Source organism: Bactrocera neohumeralis, chromosome 3, assembly GCF_024586455.1.
Source record: "Bactrocera neohumeralis isolate Rockhampton chromosome 3, APGP_CSIRO_Bneo_wtdbg2-racon-allhic-juicebox.fasta_v2, whole genome shotgun sequence".
NCBI classification, from domain to species: domain Eukaryota; kingdom Metazoa; phylum Arthropoda; class Insecta; order Diptera; family Tephritidae; genus Bactrocera; species Bactrocera neohumeralis.
In genome coordinates, this window is record NC_065920.1 from 49,963,989 (window position 1) to 49,985,316 (window position 21,328).

The following is a 21,328-nucleotide window of genomic DNA, read 5'->3' on the forward strand; positions in this document are numbered from 1 at the left end:
TGCGAATAGTCCCGCTTCGATTCAGGCCTTGGAGCAGAACATTACTCATGTCATTCGCCAGTTGCCAGACGAAATGCTCGGAGGGGTCTCCAAAAAATGGACTGAAGGTATGGACCATCTGAGACGTAGCCGCTACAAACATTTGATGGAGATGCTTTCAAAATGCCAAAGAATTTCTTTCGAATGATAATAAACATTCCCCATTTAATTTGAAGTTTCTTTAAAAAGTAGGCAACCTCGAAATGGGTCACCCTATATTTACATAAATACCGAGATGAGTCGATTTAACCATGTCCGTCTTTTATCCGTTTATACGCGAACTAGTACCACAGTTTTTGAGATTTCGAACTGAAATTTGGATACATACATAGCGCTGGCATAAAACTTGCCAATCAAAATCAAGATAAATATCTTCTTATATACTTTTGTACTATAAGAAATACACACGTGAACACACGTTTTTTTTTTGTTGTTATGTTTCTAAATTTCACTCCATCACTTCAAGCATTTACGAACCATGTTAAGCCGCAGGACTATTTTGCCTTCGCACACCTATTCACTAGGGTATAAAAATGCATTGCAGCAGCAATTTGCGTGGGCGTGGCAGAGGTGAAGTTAAAAATATTCCTTATAAAAATATTACAAACATTTATAATTACAACAAACACACACACACATGCAACTAGAATAAGCAATAGCGCGCTGTCAGTTTCTGCCCACGGCACGCATGCAAGCGAAAACTGCAAAGCAGTTACAAATACAAAACACCCAAGCGATCATGAAGTGCATGCAGCTAAGCGTCCAGTGGTTACCACTTTTCTTACGTTGCTCTTTTTGCTGGCAAAAGCTTGCTGCCAAAAGCAGCTGCATGGTTTGCTATGCTTCTTGCAATGGCGTATGAGTGTGTGTATTTACTATTGTATACTATAATTGTGTGCGTGCATCATAACTCTCGCATCGCAACGGACACACAGCATGCCGGATGAGTAATGGACCAAGAGCTGCAAACGCACACACTTGCATAGTACATACAGTTAATGTATTGCGCTCTCCAAGCCATGGCCGATGGGCTCTGTGCTCTGTTGATAGATTCACTCACTTACAAATACATTAAGAAATGAATTAATGTGAAATATTGCTGCCGAAGTCCGAGTGTGCTAGAAGTTCCAACAGCCATGTGCTGAGCTTTAGTTTGCGCAATTGGAGGGTGGCGTTGTCATAACAAATGGTTATCCAGTTGCAAGTTGAAGTTATACCATATTTCAAAAGAGACGATACTTATCCAAGCTCATTTGAATGCACTTCTTAGCTCAGTCATTAATATTGGCCTTCGTAAGAGTTTGGATTGCGGAGAGCAACATGTGAATTTCTCGAATTTTAAGATTTTAATTGAGGTGGCATAAAATATACGTCAAATAATTTTAGAAGTATGCCGCCGAGTTGACCGAACATGATCGGACACCAGTTCGAATCCTTTTCATATACTTGTAGGTAAGCAGATAAGAACTGGTTAGCTAGAGAACAAATTCGACTCAAACTGAAGACAGGTTTCGGAACTCAGATAGCAGCATCCAAAAAAATTCTAAAAATATAAGTAAAATTTATGAAATACTCTGAAGAATTCTTAAGGCAAGATATAGTTTCCAATATCAAACTATACAATGTAATACAAATTTTGATATAAATTTAGAGTACAGTTCAGTCATGCCATGTTTGAATCAATCTGAATAACTGGTCTCTAGATGCAGAACTGCATGTTCAAGACCGCAGGAATATTAGTGCTAAGTCTACTCCCACTAATTCTACCTCAATCCATATAATGGGTTGTCAAAAAAGTCTTGCGGTATTTTTATTGAAATTGAAATGAATTTTTGATGACTCATGCCCAGCTCTTGACCGATGCTACGGCTGCTACTATGCCGGTCTCTTTCGACCAATTCAGCGATTTTATCGCAATTTCGACAGGCCTTCCGGAGCGTGGCGCATCTTCGACCACCTCTACACTAGAACGAAAACGTTGAAACCATCGTTGTGCGGTGGAAATGGAAACTGTATCGGGTCCATAAACTACACAAATTTTATTGGCGGCTTGAGATGCATTTTTGCCTTTATCGTAGCAGTACTGTAAAATATGCCGTATTTTCTCTTTATTTTGCTCCATCTTTGCGACGCTATAACTCACGAACGACTTACACAAAACGACAATCAATCAAAAAAAAAAGGTATAGCATGACCCCATGCGACAAATAACACTAGAACTACGCACTTTCAGCGCCAACTAGCGAAAATACCGCAAGACTTTTTTGACAACCATTATTTATTGTATGTATTTAATTCACTGAAGTATTTATCTCTTATTAAACCCATAGGTGGTTATGTTAGGTTATACTGGCCAGTCGTCAAGCAATACTTGGCTCGGCGGTTTTTTTGTAATGCCATATGGAGACTCAGTCCAGCTCACCCCGATTCGTCTGTCAGTTCTTTCGGAATTGTATTATGTATCGTTTTTAGCGACTTGCATATTTCTTGTACTGGTTCTGTAGGCAGCAGATGATACTTTTGGCAATCTTATCAGCTACTTCGTTTCCCCGAATGCACTTGTGGCCTTGAATCCAGTATACTATATATGTAGCCACTTTTCTACAGTCATCATATCTACTGTCTTTCTGCTTGCATTATCTGACATAATGCGATGTGTGATTACTGCCTTAATTTCCGCATAGCTATTGACGTATGTCAACTGACCTTCTCTATGTTATTTCCTGCGTTATAAGCTTACTCAGCAGCTTTTCTAACCGTAAAAACTTCCACTTGGAACATACTCCGGAATCTTTTAGCATCGCCTGAGATTTTGTCCATGCGCTATAGATCCCGGTGCAAACTCCTTTTTTCAAGTGACTTGAAACCTTCTCTCCTATATAAAGCCTTAACCTATGTGATCTATTTCACATATTTTCTATAACCGACAGCCTTCAGTGAAGACCCTCAATGAATATTTTGAAGATCAGGAAAAACGAAAATATGAAATATTAATTTTGCGACTCAGAAAATCACAGCCTAAAGCTAAACAACTGCTATAAAGGTTATGTAAATAAAATAAATCGGTTTTATTTGCAGCTCAAAGTGGAATATTCCTAAGGTTAGCTTAGATTAGGTCATGGGGTAGGTCCCCGCACCAAAGGTAACGATTCCACTTAGAGAGGTGTGAACGATGGACCTTTGTAGTTCACAAAACTCATAGAAATTAATTACCAAACCTTCAAAGATCGACGAAGTGGTTTGAACCTATGACAAATTTTTTGAGGCGTCTAATATATGTTACAGAAACTTCGCAAGGTTTGTCTAAAGTGTGTCTACAGTAATGTGTCACCCGTTTAGAGGATTTTAGTCGCCTCTTACGACAGGCATACCTTACCGCCGCAAACTCCACTAGCATAGTGTTCAGAGTCCGTTGTGATTTGCGAGAGTACCTGCCTGCGAAGGCCTAACCTCACGGTGCTTTCTATTGCTAGAAGCACGTAGATCAATACAATGCGTTGATCAGCGCCCCAAAGCATAAATGCATTCAGCACTCATACCTTGGAGAACCAAAGTATGAATGCATTCTGCACTTATGCCTTGCTTCCAATTGGTTCGGCTGGATAGGGACACCCTAGCCTTGGTCGGGTACGAGGCCGACCTAAAACCTCTGCCGTAATCTAGGTCCGGCACCCGGCCGCAATGCGACTCCACATTGGACTAAATGCCCTGCCTGCATTTAGGTACAAACCACAGCCACCACGAATCTCCACAAGGACCAAACCCAATGAGCAGATTGGAGTAAACTCCAAGGGCAAACTGCTCCCCGTGGTACCAGGTTATAGTCTCTGGTGAGACTTTGTACCTTTTTATACTACCAGTTGAGTCGCCAAAAACTCAATGACTGGTTGCATTTGTCGCTGTCGCAAATGCTTTATATTATGTGAATAATATGAAGCTTAGAATTTGACTTCAAGCTGAATATTATAGCACTATTCTGACTTAGACCATGCTGACATTTAAAACAAGACCTGTAATGTCAGACACAGTGCATGTGGATTTTAGTCGCCTCTTACGACAGGCATGCCTTACCACGGGTATATTCTTCCCTCCCAACGCAGAAGAGGGGCCTCCCTACACGCAGGGGGGTAGCATAGTGTTCAGTCAAAACATCTATCATGGTGGCGATCTAAATTTCGCTAAGGGCAAGTAGTTTAGTCGATCGATTCGGTCAGAATAATCTTTTCGCCACAAAAGGTTTGGCTGCTGACAAGCGCTCTCCATAGATCCAAAGTAAGAATGCAGCGGAGTATCGACACGTTGCCAATCTGAATCAATCAATTCCAACGGAAGCCTATCAAAAGCTCAGGAAGAAAACAATAAGAATATTGGACAAACCCTGGTCTAAACAGAGCGTAATTTTAAGTCATCTTTATAGGTTATACAATCTGGTAGAACCATGGAGGAGAATCAACAGTGAAAAACGTTCCCCAAAGAAAGAGATAAACTAAACAAGAAACTACCAAACATTTGAGAGGTCGCTGTGATCGATTCTCGCTTAACATTTCACTTCACTACGATTATAAAAAGCTATGAATAAATGGAAGACCACTAAAAAGGTCATCATAAACTAAACCGAAAGAAGGAAGACACCAAGAGGGAGAAGTCGGAGGTCAAGAGACTAATATGCATCTTGGTTTCTTTCACTAAAATCTTTAATGTATTGTAATGTAATAGTATTGATTAAATTTATACCGTTATTTAACTTAGAGGAAACCATTTCTTAAACTGGACGACTTTGGGAAGGTTGAGCAACTATTAGTCCAGTATCGACTGAGATGGATTCGTTTCGATTCGTTTGACTTGATTTGGTTTCCCAGACTTACAGTTATTCTGAACTTTATTTCGAATCACTTGTGGATATCACGACCCAACCATATTGCATAAATTATTATTCTCGCTATTTCCAACAGTTCGGAATGCAGCAAGACTTTATTAAGCCCTTTCTACACTCCGACGTTAGTATCATTTATAGTGTGTCTAGTTAAGCGTTTCACTTCATTAATTTTTGTTTTCGCACTAGGTTTTTATTGGTGTCCTAAAAAACCAGTAAGAGCTATCCTAAACTAGACGATGAAAAAAAATGAAATTAGCTTGGCGGGTCCAAGCATAACTTTTTGGTAATATAGTAATGGTATTTGGATGCTACGAAAAACTTCCAAATAAATATTAATAATCCTCAGAGCCTAACTTCCATTAAAAATTGCATTCGTTTAGTTTACGAAATGGTAAATGCCTTCAGCCAAAGTATAGTTACCCAATTGTTATATGTATATTTCAGAAAATCTCCATAATCCTATCGCTCACGAACACCTTTGCCACTTTACTGTGGTTATGTGTCATTTCCATTCAGAACCCGCATTGTTCTCAAGTTTTCTCGACACTCGAATATATTTCTATTTCCAGGCCTACGCTTTGTCCATTTCCGGCCTTTGTTCCTATCGGTTCAATTAATCTAAAGGTCATACGCAGAATTTAAACAGAGCTAAAGGTGAGAGACTATACACACACATGCACCCGTTTATATATACATTTATACATACTTATATGATATTGCAACAAATATATAGACAGGGAGATGAGCATTTGTTCTTATGCAATGTTGGATTTTTCTAAAATGGTTTTTACTAAACTTGATTGTGGACTCTACCGCAACAACTCTATTTCCCTGTTGCAAGCGAATGCATTTGTTGCATGGAACACAAACCGGCAAGCACATACCCATTTGCATTTCCTTGCATACGGAATTGCAGTTGCTGTATTCTTGCAAAAGTTATTTATTTACTGTAATAAACTGACACAACCAGCAACCGAGGCTGTCAACAAGAGCTGGACACAACAGGGCTCAGGCAAAACTAAATGAAAGAAAATAAGAATTCAAAATACTTACGTTTGCATGTAGATATGTATATCAGTGGGCTTTGAGAAATAAGTTTATTGAGGTTATGTAGCAATCACAAAAAGAGAATAAAGCAAATCAATGGCCACAGTAAGCGTCTAGATTGCGGAAGGGTTTGGATTTGAAGAAAAGTGTCGGGCGAAATGTGCAAGTGTCGGCGAATAAACTAAGTGGTTGCAGATAAAAGTGAATAGAAATGAATAAGACTGCAGTGAATTGCTTGCGAGAAGGTAATAAATGTTGGAGAAAGTAATATTATGAGTGTCACTGAAGTTGCTGCAGGTGATAGCCTGATTGTGGTATTTAATCAGAAAGTGTGCTCTGCTTTGTAGTGTTAAAAAATACGAGGTTATAAATAATATTGAGGTGAGCGATGGAAAATCAAAATAGTATTATAATAAACACGGCAGAGCTGTAAATAAAGTACAAATATTTACATGCTTTTTGTTTGAATCTTCAGTTCATCCTTTAAAACTATTTTTTGTAACGATTCTTTTACATATAACTCAAGCAGGTTACGCCTTCCGGTCTTAGATCAAGCATCCGCTGTGTAACTAAAAAACATCCGTTTGAAGGCTAGCTAAAGTGAGAAGGTTTAGGCTAGGTTGAAAGGATCAAAACAGATAAGAGATACTCCTTTTGATGACGACCACTGCAAACTTGTTAAGGATTAGAATTTAAAAGTATGCCCATGGAATGTCCAGTCTCATAATTGAGAAGGTGTCGCTGACGAGATAGTTGATGTCCTCGTAAGAATAAAGGCTGACATCACCGCCGTCCAATAAGTGCGATGGACAGGACAAGGACTGGGACAACTGTCAAATGTGTTTTACGTGGGATCCTGCTTATGAAAAGCTTAACTCCACGGTGCTCAAAAGCACAACGGATCAATACAATGTGGCATTTACTCGAGGCCCACAATAGCGATTTGGGTCCGGCATATGTATAGAGAGCAAACCACAGCCACCACGAATCTCGGTGTAGGATTCGTTGTGGGAGAGACCAGACTCCATCAGCCGACTGGTGGCTCGGTGACAGGCATGACCGCGGGTATATTCGGTCCCCTCGAGCCACAGGGGGCCCTTTGGCATTTATACAATAGCGATATATAGGAGAGCGCTGATTTGCGCCAAAATCCCGATGGCTGAGAAGGACGATGTGATCAAATATATCTTTTATGAACGTACCTCTGTGAGCTGCCCCCGTCATGATGTAAAATCGTGCTTGGCGACTTTAACGCCAGTGTGGGCAAAGAAGGTATCTTTGACATAACGATCAATTTATTATCAAAACACAAAAAAACCTTAACTACGTTTATACCTTCCACAAATACAAAAGTTTCTATCACAAAAACTTTTATCGGAGAGTTTGTAAAGTAGCTAAGCGCTAAAGTCATCCGATCTGAACAAACATCATTATTATATGGAAAAGAAACTATATAACGTGAAATGAAAAAGTTTCCCATACAAGCACTTGATTTCGATCATTCAGTTTTTATGGTAGTTATATGGTATTGTAGTCCGATATCGGCATCTCCAGCAAACGATTCGTGTCTTGCCGAGAAAAGGATGAGTGCAAGATTTCAGGTCGATATCTAAATATTGGTAGTTTTTTCGTAGTTTGTCATTAGATGTCGTTGCAGTCGTATATCTCCAGTGCTACGAATCACATTGTGTCATGGTGTAAGAAAGGTGAGATTTTAAGCTTTATTTAACCAAAAAAAATTTAATTCGGGGAAATTGAAAAAAAGTTACAGCTGTTCAAAACTGAGTGAAAATAATAAAGAAATTCGCTATATTTTCGAATTTTTTTTTTAAAAGGGAATAATGCCACGCAAGCCACCAATGAAATTTGTGAAGTTTACGGAAACGTTGCTGTATCAATTCGTGTAGCACAACAATGGTTCGCTCGCTTTCGTTCTGGAAATTTCGATGTGAAAGATGCATCATGCTCTGGTCGACCTATCGTTGAAAAAGTCGATGAAATTATGAAAAAGATTGACCAGTACCTTCACATAAGCAGCCATGACGTCGCTAAGTAACTTAACTTTCATCATACGAGTAAAATGTTTTTGAACCATTTAAAAAGGCTGGCTACAAAAAGAAGATCGATGTTTGGGTACCACATGAATTGTCTGTGAAAACTTTAATGGACCGAATTAACATCTGCGATTCTATGCTCAAACGAAATGAAATCGAACCATTTAGGAAGGAAATGGTAACAGGAGACGAAAAGTGGATCAAATATGTCAATAATGGGCGTAAAAGATAATGATCCAAGTGTGGTGAAGCTCAACAAATGGTCGCAAAGCCAGGATTGAAGCCTCGAAAGGTTATGCTGAGTGTTTGGTGGGATTGGAAAGGAATCATTCACTATGAGCTGCTCCAGCCTGGTCGAATGATTGATTCTACATTTTACTGTAAACAATTGATGAGATTGAAGCAAGCAATCGAAATCGGCCAGAACTGATCAACAGAAATGGCTTCGTCTTTCATCAGGACAACGCTAGACCACACACATCTTTGATGATTCGGCAAAAACTGGGAGAGCTTGGCTGGGAAGTTTTGATGCATACACTATGTAACCCTATGCAGAACTCCCTTAAAGGAGTAAAGGTGGCTTCAAGCGAAGCCTGCGAAAACTACTTGCCGCAGTTTTTCGCCGATAAACCAGAAAAGTTTTAGACTGATAGAATAATATCTCTAGCTGAGAAATGGCAAAAAGTGGTCGACCAAAATAATAGAAATTTGGTTCATTAAAGTTAAAAAATTATTAGAAATACGAAAAGACTTTTTGGACTACCCAATAACTTAGGTACTAGTTCGCGTTAATACAGGCAGATTGGCGGACAGACGCAGGGACAGGTGGACATGCCTACATCGACTCAGCTCGTCACGCTAATCATTTATATATATACTTTATAGGGTATCTGACGTCTAATTTTGGGTGTTACAAGCATCGTGGTCAACTTAATATACCCTGTTCTCTTCTTCTTCTTAATTGGCGTAGATACCGATTACCCGATTATAGCCGAGTTAACAACAGCGCGCCAGTCGTTTCTTCTTTTCGCTACGTGGCGCCAATTGGATATTCCAAGCAAAGCCAGGTCTTTCTCCACCTGGTCCTACCAACGGAGTGGAGGTCTTCCTCTTCCTCTGCTTCCCCCGGCGGGTACTACGTCGAATACTTTCAGAGCTGTAGTGTTTTCGTCCATTTGGACAACATGACCTAGCCAGCGTAGCCGCTGTCTTTTAATTCGCTGAACTATGTCAATGTCGTCGTATATCTCGTACAGCTCATCGTTCCATCGAATGCGATATTCGCCGTGGTCAACGCGCAAAGGACCATAAATCTTTCGCAGAACTTTTCTCTCGAAAACTCGTAACGTCGACTCATCAGTTGTTGACATCGTCCAAGCCTCTGCACCATATAGCAGGACGGGAAATATGAGTGACTTTTAGAGTTTTGTTTTTGTTCGTCGAGAGAGGACTTTGCTTCTCAATTGCCTACTCAGTCCGAAGAAGCACCTGTTGGCAAGGGTTATCCTGCGTTGGATTTCCAGGCTGACATTGTTGGTGGTGTTTACGCTGGTTCCGAGATAGACGAAATTATCTACAACTTCAAAGTTATGACTGTCAACAGTGACATGAGAGCCAAGTCGCGAGTGCGACGACTGTTTGTTTGATGACAGCAGATATTTCGTTTTGCCCTCGTTCACTGCTAGACCCATTTGTTTTGCTTCCTTGTCCAGTCTAACGGCGCGGTTGTTGAAGCCGATGATATCAATATACCTGTTCAGGGTATGATAATTGTTAGATTCGTCTGACCCATCACACTCTGTGTTCAATATTCGGTCGACATAATCGACCAGCAGAGAGTAATCGAGCACCCATAGAGAGGTTTCGCAAAACGTTTTTTTTTTAGGGGATAATGCACGTCTTTATAGATGCCTCACCGAAGACGTTATTGCTCCTATAAATCAGAGTATCGAATAAGACCAAAATGAGTCCATCCGCAATCGAGCGCAATATGTGAAGCTGTGCCCATTGACTTTATGGAAGATTTGCGGAAGGTTCTTCGATTGCCGGCTAATAAAATCCAACACATGCAAGAACTGAGGCCGAAAGATTATCAAGAGCTTCGCACCTTTGGTGAATGTGATATCCTGACTTTCACAGGAAAATTTTGTTCAACTTTGCGACCGTTTGTTGAGCTTCACCACGCTTGGACCATGATCTTTTTCGCACATTATTGTCGTATTTGATCCACTTTTCGTCTCTTGTTACATTTCGCTTCCTAAATGGTTCGATTTCATTCAAAAAAAAATTTCAGGTGAAAGTACATGCGTATAATAGCTCTTTTCGGCTCTTCTATTCTTGAAGAATGGCGAATCGAACATATTACAGGTATACACGGAAAGACTCCACATTTCTCAGGATAGCGCTCTAACCTAAAGAATAAAGAAAAAGTGATTCGAAAATTGCTAAAGTAGTAGTTCATTTTACATTGACCAGCCTGCTTTAATGGCAGAAGAAAATTCAAAAAGAATATATGATTTACTTTTAAGTATACAATGTACAAAATTATCTAATAAGCCAAACTTTAACAAACTTCATACTTCAACAACTATATAAATGTAAATTAGCGGAGTGTTCAAAAAATCACATCAACCAAGAATTTATGCAGACTAGCTAAGTAAGTATGACAGAGCGTAAAATAGTTGTACAAAAGATGAATACCCCTACTTAGTACAAATTAAACGAGAGGCAAATAAGAAAATAGAGAGAAGTCATATGCCAGTGATAAAAATGCTTTACGCCCACTTCACTCGCCCTGCCGCCCACTTTTCCCAACTGTCATTAGTAGTAAGTGCGTTTGCGGCTTGGAAATGAATTTTCCATTGCTCACGAGAGTGAGACGAAGCGTTGCAACACAAATTTTACGCCCACAGAAGCCGCAAAATGAAACCAAGAAAAAGAGAAAAACTCAAATTTTTCTTCAACAAGTGAAACTAGAAGAAAGAAAAGTCTTATGAAAAACTGTTAATGATTATGACAGTTGGTAGTGTGTATATGTATGTGTGTCTGTTAGAATTCTGCCAACATTTATGTGCTGTCTGCTTGGCATTTTCGTTGAAGTTTTGGTTTCCTTATTAAAGCTAATGAGAAAGAATACATAAGTATATATTTTTTCAATTTTTAAAGCATTTGTTCATTTTCTCCTCTATTTCTTCGCTTTCTTATAAAATCCTTAAGCAGTTTAAGTGCTCTTTCATCTTCCAATTTCGTCTTCTCCTAGTTCAGTTTTGAAGAATTAACTGCTACTTGGATCCTTAGTCAAAGCCGCTATCTGTTCTCAAAAACATAGTCTTCTTTTAATGTTCCCCAGATTATCTCTCATGAGACCAAAGCGAACCGACCAGCGTAAGAAAGGTTGGACTAACACCTACCTATACACTGATGCCTACCATGGTTTTAAGCAATTACCACATTAGCCCACCAGTCATTTCTGCTGAGTGTCACTCCAGCATACCCAAGGGACAGAATGCCGCAACCACAAACTCAGAGTTCAACCGAAATTCAATCGTTAATTCTTAATCATGGTTCATGTCAAAGCTAAGATCCAGTCCAGGAGGCGACCAGCAATATATCTGTGAGTGAGGAGTTTAATATGAAACTAAACCAGAACATTCGTGAAGTTCGATCGGATCGACAAAGCGCCTTTTTCTTCAAGCAACTTCGATCACTTCTCGTCTTACCGCCAATCCAATTTAATCAAATTAGCCAAACCGCTTTAACCCTTACAACTAGGTAATGACGAATGCTCCCCGAGGTGGCGTGGAGCCATCTTAAACCATTTTACCACAGGACAGAAGTATAGTTGAGACTGAAAAGTGGTGGTAGTTGAGTCAGGATCGCCAAACTAACGAAAAGTCCAGCCCTCCAGTCAGAAATGCAAGAAATACTCCTTCCAAAGATATCTGCATTACAATCGCCAACTCCTACTCAACTGACAATATAACCCGCTGTCCGGACTTGGTTTGGTGTCCCCGTCTTATTATATATCAATACTGCTGTTGACGAAGGCCAGGTACTAACCATTCATCGAGCAGAGGAAAGCTGTTCCATGACATTTACTTGAAGATCCATTTTGGGCCCAACCCTAGACTTGTACCTTTTAGATGAGGCTCTACCTAATATCTTCTTCTTCTTAATTGGCGTAGACACCGCTTACGCGATTATAGCCGAGTTAACAACAGCGCGCCAGTCGTTTCTTCTTTTCGCTACGTGGCGCCAATTGGATATTCCAAGCGCAGCCAGGTCCTTCTCCACCTGGTCCTTCCAACGGAGTGGAGGTCTTCCTCTTCCTCTGCTTCCTCCGGCGGGTACAGCGTCGAACACTTTCAGAGCTGGAGTGTTTAGCTAGCGTAGCCGCTATCTTTTAATTCGCTGAATTATGTCAATTTCGTCATATATCTCATACAGCTCATCGTTCCATCGAATGCGATATTCGCCGTGTCCAACGCGCAAAGGACCGTAAATCTTCCGCAGAACTTTTCTCTCGAAAACTCGTAACGTCGACTCATCAGTTGTTGTCATCGTCCAAGCCTCTGCACCATATAGCAGAAGGGAATTGTGAGTGACTTATAGAGTTTGGTTTTTGTTTGTCGAGAGAGGACTTTGGTTCTCAATTGCCTTCTCAGTCCGCAGTAGCACCTGTTGGCAAGAGTTATCCTGCGTTGGATTTCCAGGCTGACATTGTTGGTGGTGTTTACACTGGTTCCGAAATTATCTACAACTTCTAAGTTATGACTGTCAACAATGACGTGAGTGCTAAGTCGCGAATGCGACCTGTTTGATGACAGGAGATATTTCTTTTTGCCCTCGTTCACTGCCAGACCTATTTGCTTTGCTTCCTTGTCCATCTGGAGAAAGTAGAACTAACGGCGCGGATGTTGAGGCCGATGATATCAATATCATCGGCATACGCCAGCAGCTCTACACTCTTATAAAAGATTGTACCAGCTCGATTAAGTTCTGCAGCTCAAATTAATTTCTCCAGAAGCATAGGGAGTCGCCTTGTCTGAAACCTCGTCTGGTATCGAACGGCTCGGAGAGGTCCTTTCCGATCCTGACGGAGCTTTTGATGTTGCTCAACGTCAGTTTACACAGCTGTATTCGTTTTGCGGGGATACCAAATTCAGACATCGCGGCTTAGAGGCAGCTCCTTTTCGTGCTGTCGAAAGCAGCTTTGAAATCGACGAAGGTGTGGTGTGTGTCGATTCTCCCTTCACGGGTCTTTTCCAATATTCTGCTCCATCGTCATCGATTGGGGAATCGGGTTCGCCTTTTCTTGGCGTGGTGCGTTCACTGCCATTCAGCAGGCTGGAGAAGTGTTCCCTCCATAATTTAAGTATGCTCTGGGCATCGGTCATTAGATCACCTTTGGGGGTTCTACAAGAGTATGGTCCGGTCTTGAAACCTTCTGTTAGCCGCCGCATCTTTTCGTAGAATTTTCGAGCATTACTCCTGTCGTCCAGCTTAACATGCGTGAGTATGAAGCATTTCGATCTTTCTTTTCTGTCTGCAAATGCGTCAGTTTACACATCCTGTATGGTCAGTTTTGCGAGGATACCAGCACGGCAATTCAGACATCGCGGTCCGATCCAAATGGAAAATATATTGCCACCTCCACCTGCCCCGACAGCATGCACAGAAGAACGCAGATTCCATTGGAAATGATCGCAACAACGTAGAGCTATATGCTTCCCGAAAGCCACAGGAACTAAGAGTGAAAACAAAGGGATTATCTTGAAAACGGTGAAACGCAAATCTAAGTTAATATTGGTCAACAATACTTGTTCTAAAAAAGTGTCGTAAGATATGGTCCGCAAATCTTTAAAATTCATTACATTTCTTAGACATGTTTTTTGAAATTAATTCTGGATACTAATTTTTTCTTCGTGTTCTTAAAACTCTGGATCTCCCAAGAGCTTTCGCTCCCAGTTTTGAGTGTTCCGAAGAGACTTGATTTGCTAATTACTGCAGCAAATTCAATTTCGATTTAATACCTCTAAATAGTGGACAACTAAAAATACCTTAGCTGCAGCTTAAACGCTGCTACAAATACCCGCTCGTCACACCCCACTTGTGTACTCGTATTTTTTAAGTATTTCTATTTTTGCGCCAACAACTTTCAATATCAAGCAACATTTCCTGCTAAATGAATTGCAAAGGACAGCACTAATGACAAAACAAGCTGCCACAGCAACAACAACAATCGGCTACTCACGACTGATCAGAGCATCGTTGAAGCACTGAAGCACTGAAGCACCAAGCGACCAAGTCAAATGGCAGCAGAACAGCCAGGGTGCACAAAATCACTACAGATAATGACGATAAAAGCGATAATGATATTTTTACTGCTTGCAATGCTGAAAGTGAGTAAAGGAAATTGCAAAAGAGATGACACAAAAAACAAGTAACGAACCCTTGCACACACCTACACCCGGCTACACTCAAGTGGGAGAGCGGCAAATATAGCATAACAAGTGAAAAAATCAAAGCTATCAACTACATTGGCCGCAGAGGATTTCCTGTTGCCTGGTTCACCAACTAGTCTGGGTCGACACTGAGTGGCAGGAAAGAAAACTATTTGAACAGCAATGCCAATGTGTGGGTAGAACAAGCAGCGACAGGGCGATTGTACAAAGAGGGCTTTAAACGCACACAGTATTTGTTAGTGTATTTATTTATGCATATTAGGGGGGTCCAAAATTTTAATTTGCACAGTCGGAGCCGAAATATATTATATACATTAGGGTGTCACAAAAAAGTTATACATATAATTGAGACTAATATGAAAATATTTACATACTCCTTAAACACAGAAAAATTACTTTTGATGCATTTATTTATTTATATTAGGGTGTTTAAAAAAAGACACATATGTATATATAATATAATATTTTTTTCTAGTCCCCATCCACCAGAATTTTTACCACTAATAAACCTATCTAATATCAACTATAGATCGTATATCATACTTTCGACTTGATGTAAAATTTGTTTTTGAAAATCTGTTTCAAAATTTGTTTTCTGCATTTACGTTCCACCTTGCACAGATTAGATTAAGTTTGAAAACCCCTTTAACTTTTTCCCCAGTATTTAAGGATCACCCTTTGAAAGGTTAAAAATCAAATTAATTGTAACATTTTTGACCACCCTAAGGCTTAGTGGTTGTATTTAGAAATATCGTTTGATTTTTTCTTAAATTTATGGGCCACCCTACGATCTAGAGACTAAAAATGAAAAATATCTGTTTTACTTCTATATTTTAATTTTATCTAAGAAAAAAGCTTCGATTTTCCCATATTACTCTATCAACCTTTGACATTGAGGTTAAGGTAAAAAATACTGTTCCACATTTTCCTTACACTAAAGAACCAACCTAAGAGGCAGAGGTTATTGTTAATAAGATGTGTTTTTTATTTATTCCTTTTATTGTGGAACTAAGCTTACAAATTTTAGGACCACCCTACCTTACAGAAGTTAGAAGATTAGGTTAGGTTATAGTAGAAGGCTGACACGCCATTAGTAAAGATGGAGGTTCAGTCTAATGTGAGCTGAAAACGTCAAGGCTTTTTGCAAACTTTAAAAGCGACTTGATATCTAATTTTGATACTTCATCTAGTCCTTTGGATTGGGAAGGTTGTAAGGATTTAAGATGAGCTCTAGATAAGGTTGGACAGAACTATAGGAGGCGTTCCAACGTATCATTTATGTCAACTTCTTTGCACTTTCTTCATGTATGACCATCCAGCTTACATGAAGTGGCAGTAGGTTGTGACCTATAATTAGGCCAGGTTTTCGCACATGATCTTGGTGATCCTGCATATCGTTAAGGCCTCTCATCCTCATTTGTCTGTCAGCCCTTTCCTTTTCGTTTATCTTTTTTAGATAATTCTACATTTCCTGTATTGTTTTGATAGCCAGATGGATTGCACATTTGGCAATCTCATCAGCTATTTCATTTTCGTTACAACTACGACCTCTCTGCTCTTAAAGACATTTTCTGACTAATGCAACGTCAGATATATGCCTTAATTGCCGCCAGGCTGTCGGCGCATATATTGATCTTCTTTATGTTCCTACGTTATTAGCTATCTCGGCAGCTTCTTTGACTGCAAAGACTGTCTGGAAAATACTGCAGTATTCCTGCAGCTTCAAGGATTGCCTGTAGTCTAGCTCAGCCCAATAGATCTCGCCGACAATTCTAACAGCCATTTTTGATCCGAGCATCCGAGATATTGAACGTTCTACTAGTGGCAGTACCGATCCCCTGCCTATCGAGCTATTTCTGTGAAAAACCTAACGTCGCCAATCACACTGCTGATTCCGTTGCCGAGCTTTCGTCTGTAAGGTTAATTGGTGATAGTTTTAGTAACATTTCTAATACAATCGTTTGAGTGGTTCTAAAAAAAATGGGAAGTAAAAAATTTTCTACGTAGTATTTTTCGCTTTTCTCTAAACTGAAAAAAATTTCTATATTCTTTTTTATTTCGGAATGGAATAGAAAATACAAAATTTCTAAAACATGTAAAAGGTGTTGGAGATTAGGAAAGAATAAGTTTAGATTAATCAGTTATCAACCAGTTATCCATACCTCAAATAGCCCAACGTTTTTAACATTTCTTTAAGTAAACATAAATATTCTACTGTTATTACATTATGCATCACAAATCCTAAAATTTCTTCGCAAACATTTTTTGGCCACCCTAATGCATTCGTAAATATGTTGTACACAGTATTTTGGGGCCTTGTATAATTCTTATAGCAGTTTTTTTTCGGTTAGAATTTGTATTCTAATTTTTTTACACTTGGCAAGCAAAACCGAAAATTGGCTGACTGCGGCAATCTGCACAAACTTCCAGCCGCTCCCAACTACTAAGCTTGTTGACAATGTAAAGCGCTTAAAATCGACCAGAATCAGCGCCTATGATTTTTCGACATTTTTTACATTTCCACTTCGTCGTTTTTTATTGCCTCATTTGTAGTGTCTTGTTTTCGAAATGGTTTTTCTTTTTCATTTTTAGTTTTCAGTTTGACGATGTCTGCTTTTTGACCAAGTCGGGTGCAACGTCGCATTTTTATGTTTTTTATTATTTTATTTGATTTTTTGGTTTTCCGTTTTTTTTTTTTTTTTGCTATGCTCGCTCCTTTACGAAATTATGCTGCCAGTGAATTTGATTGGATTTACGTTAAATTAAATTTTACGCTTGCACAGCAACATTGCCGAGTTGCCACTATGACACTCGGCAAATGTTACCCCTATATGTTCTGTGTGTGTGTGTGCATATGTAGACATGACGCTAGAAATTAAACTCGATTGTACGCTTGACATCTGCCGGACATGTTTGAAAATTCTCGAAATTTAATTTTAGCAGTTTACACTTGTATGTTCGTGCAAATGCACGGAAAATATACTCGTTCATACATTACTACACATTTGTGCGCACTCAGATGATTTTATGTACCCAATAAAATTACTTAGAGTTGCCAAACATTATTTCAGTGTAATTCAAAAAGGATTGCTTAGGCTTAAGACGTATATTATTCAGCAAACGTTAGGTTCCCGACAATTATTAAGAAAATACAAATTACCAACGAAAAAGTTATTACAGGTAAAGTCCGTATAGCAACACAAAATTGCGTCACGTTGTCTTAAGCCAATTGTTGAAACTCTCTATAAAATGATGAAAATCGACGAGTTTCATACATATAAGCACAGTTTCTATTTCCCAGAAGATTGCAGAATAAGCCGAACCGAACCAAAAAAAATCTCGATGTATGGGTGCTACATTAATTAATATTAATCGAATTTTCAACATAGAACTTAATCGCAACAAAATAGATTGTTTTCTTCAAGCGAAAACGGTCGTGGTCGAGTAGCTATGAGCCGTTGGCAATGCTAAGATGGACGGTCACGAAGGTTTAGCTAGTTTATGGGTATGTTTAGTGGGATTGGCTGGGAATCATGTACTATGAGCTGTTCCCCTACACCCAAACTCTTAATTTGGACTTGTTCACTCAACATTCGATTATTCTGAAGCACGGAATTGTTCAGAAGAAACCAGCTTTAGTCAATAGAAGAGGAATTGTGTTTTACCAGGACAACGCCAGGCCAAACACATCGATAGTGACTAAACCAAAGATCGAGGTATCGGCTGGGAGATTCTTGAGAACCCACCTTTCAGTCCGAACTTGATGTCAATTGATTAGATTACTATTTGTTACTGTGTATGACTAATGACTTTCTAGTAAAATATTCTCCTCAAAAGAAGCTTGCGAAAATCGACAGTTCCAGTTTTCTGCTAATAGGGAGGAGAGTTTCTATGAGAATGACATTATCAAATTATCTTCAATAGCACAACAAGTTATAGAACTAAGCTGCAAATATAGTATTTGACCTAAATCTGATCATCCTAACTAAGCTAAATAAAATATACAAATTTAATGGAGAAATACTGAATTTCTTTTTACTACGAGTATTACAGCAAATTTTCGACGTTGTTTGTGAGATAAAGCTACCAATTGGTTATATAGATACCGTTGAAATATAGGAGCAGATAAAAGTGTTAGCAAATAAAAAATCAATAGGTTATGACAGGACTAATACATTATCCTTTAAAGCGGTAGGAAACGTAATCAAGCTCTTGAATGGTATTCTATGATTCTGCTATTTTCCTTGTCAATGAAAATGTACTGAGATAATTCTGATTCCAAAGATTGCTAAACCTAAGCATCTGGTGACTTCATATCGACCGACTAGCCTACTGGCAATTATTTAGAAAATATTTAAAACATTATTTTCGCACAGACTTTCGCCTCTGCAGGAGGAGAAACAACTCATCCCGGATGACCATTTCGGCTTTAGAAAAACAATTGAATGTAAAACAAAATTTTCGTGAAAGCTCTCTTAAATGGACGCGCTATTAAGCGGACGTCTCCAATAACCATGCACATTGATTATTAAGGCCATATATACTAAAATCTCAGGATTTAGCGTGACTATTCAGACGACTCAGGTAAATAACGCTTGCGCAGCTACCCTGAAGGTCAATACGTTATATATATTTATTATATTATCTTTTTATATATAACTATTAACTGGACAGAACCGATTTCACCCATATGTTTGATGATCAGGTGTTAAGAAAATGGCAACCAGAGATTGAAAAGCATCCTTAAATCCGTTATTTTTTCCAATGAAATTTATTTGTATGAACAATATGTACAAAAATGTACAATCTCTTGGATTCTTATACCGATAAAAACGTTTTCGCCTTTATTCGTAATTAAAATTTTCACTGTATTGAATAGTTTATTATATGAATAATAGTATAAAGTGTATACCACCCTAGTCATATTATATTTTAATGATGATGTGATCTAAAGCATATTTGTATACAAGATATCGTTTCTCAAGAATTGCATATAGAAGTACCACTGAAACACTTGGAGAATTCCTAAATTGCTGAGTATATATAAACAGTGATCTGTGATCCCTGAGAATCGATTGAGCTAATAATCCTAAATTAGTTTATGCTCAGCAACTACGTCGGTATTTAAGACTTTAAAATCCTGAAAAGTGTAACTCTGTTATTGTCTAAAAACATGAAATGAATTTATCTTGCATTTGGAGCCTTTTTGAAGCGAAATCTATGTATGCATTGACTGCAACGTCTACAAAAAATCTTAAATATCTTCAGATCATATAATTCTGAAACTCTTTTTCTCAGAAATTACTACTCCGAAAAATAAATGTTTCAAACTTCGTTTGGAAGAAGATGCGGTAGAAACTAGCCAGCACTTCCTTCTTGACTGACCCGCTTTCGGGAGATCAAGACTCAGACACTTGTGGGCGCATACCTTCAGACATCCCACCGAACTGGCGGGCGTAGAAATTAAGCGCCTTTGCAAATTTGTATTGGCTACGAAGCGTTTCGCCGATCTTTAAGTCCGAACATGGGAGTTTTATTTTTAATGGCTTCACAAAGGACTACATCTAGTCCACGTGCGATCTATGATCAGCCATCTAACCTAACCTAACTTCGATGAATCTACTACGATATTGCATCTATTTTTGTGTTTTAAAATAATACCATATGATAAAGTTAAGAGAAATCAATGCAAATTGCTACTGTAGACTAAAATTAGTAAGTCTTGTTAGTTTAAATGATGACTGTGTCTGATTTTTATGATTAGTGAAATTATTCAGCAAGGATACTCCAATAAATTTTGTACGCAGAATCAAATTTTTGATGCTGATAAGTTCAGAATGTTGAAAAAGGCTTTCGGTGATAATTGTTTGTCGCGAGCAAGTGTTTTGGATTGGTACAAATTGTTCAAAGAGGATTGAAAATGCCTTGACGACGAACTACGTCCAAAACGGCCATCAACTTTCAACACGTCAATAAAATAAAGCAATTAATGTATGATAATAGACGATTAGACAAACTTTATTGTCAACGTTGGAATATCGGACGGATCAGTGGAAACCATCTGGAAAGATCATTTGGACCTGAGGAAAGTGAAAGAATGATTGTTTCCAAAATCACCAAATTTTTTCGAAAAACAGCGCCGCGTTAACTTCTATGGAACAATGCTTTCCTAACACCAGGCTGTCCTGAAACGTATCATTACCTGCGATGAGTCTGAGATCTATGCTTACGGCCTGGAAACAGACGATCAATATTGGGACAAAGGTGAGTCTAAGACGAAAAAAGCACATAAAAACGGGTCAAAATTTAAGGTTATGTTGACAGTTTTCTTCGATTATCGCGGTGTGGTGCATTCCGAATTCCTTACGATCGGCCAACCTGTCAATAAGGATTACTATTTGAGTGTTATGCGTTATTTGCTCGAAGCTATTCCTAAAAAGAGGCCGAAAATATTGGCAGCTCTTGGTTTTTGCACCACGATAATTGACCGTGGCATACTGCATTGAGTCTTCGTGAGTTTTTCGCCAAATTTTCAACCAATATCGTGCTTCAACCACCGTAATCGCCTGATTTAGCTCCGTGTGACTTTTTGCCATTCAGCAAACTCAAATGACCGCTCCGAGGGAACCGTTTTGAGTCAATTGACTGCGTTAAAGGTGAATCGCTATGGGCACTGAAAGCTATACCAGATACTGACTTTAGCAGTAAGTGTATTGGGGCCAAGGGAGATTTCTTTCAGGGAAACAATATAAATTTTGAAGAATAAACTAAGAATTTTAAAATTATGAACAAGTCTTACTATACTTTGCTCACAGTAGTACAGGGTTACTTCAAAAAACCAAAACAAA

General features: G+C 38.9%; 1 long non-coding RNA gene across 1 annotated transcript in view; it reads right to left on the bottom strand.

Moving 5' to 3' along the window:
* LOC126753934 (uncharacterized) overlaps nucleotides 1–21,328 on the bottom strand; it is a 120,784-nt gene that overhangs the window by 26,879 nt on the left and 72,577 nt on the right. The window lies entirely within an intron of this gene.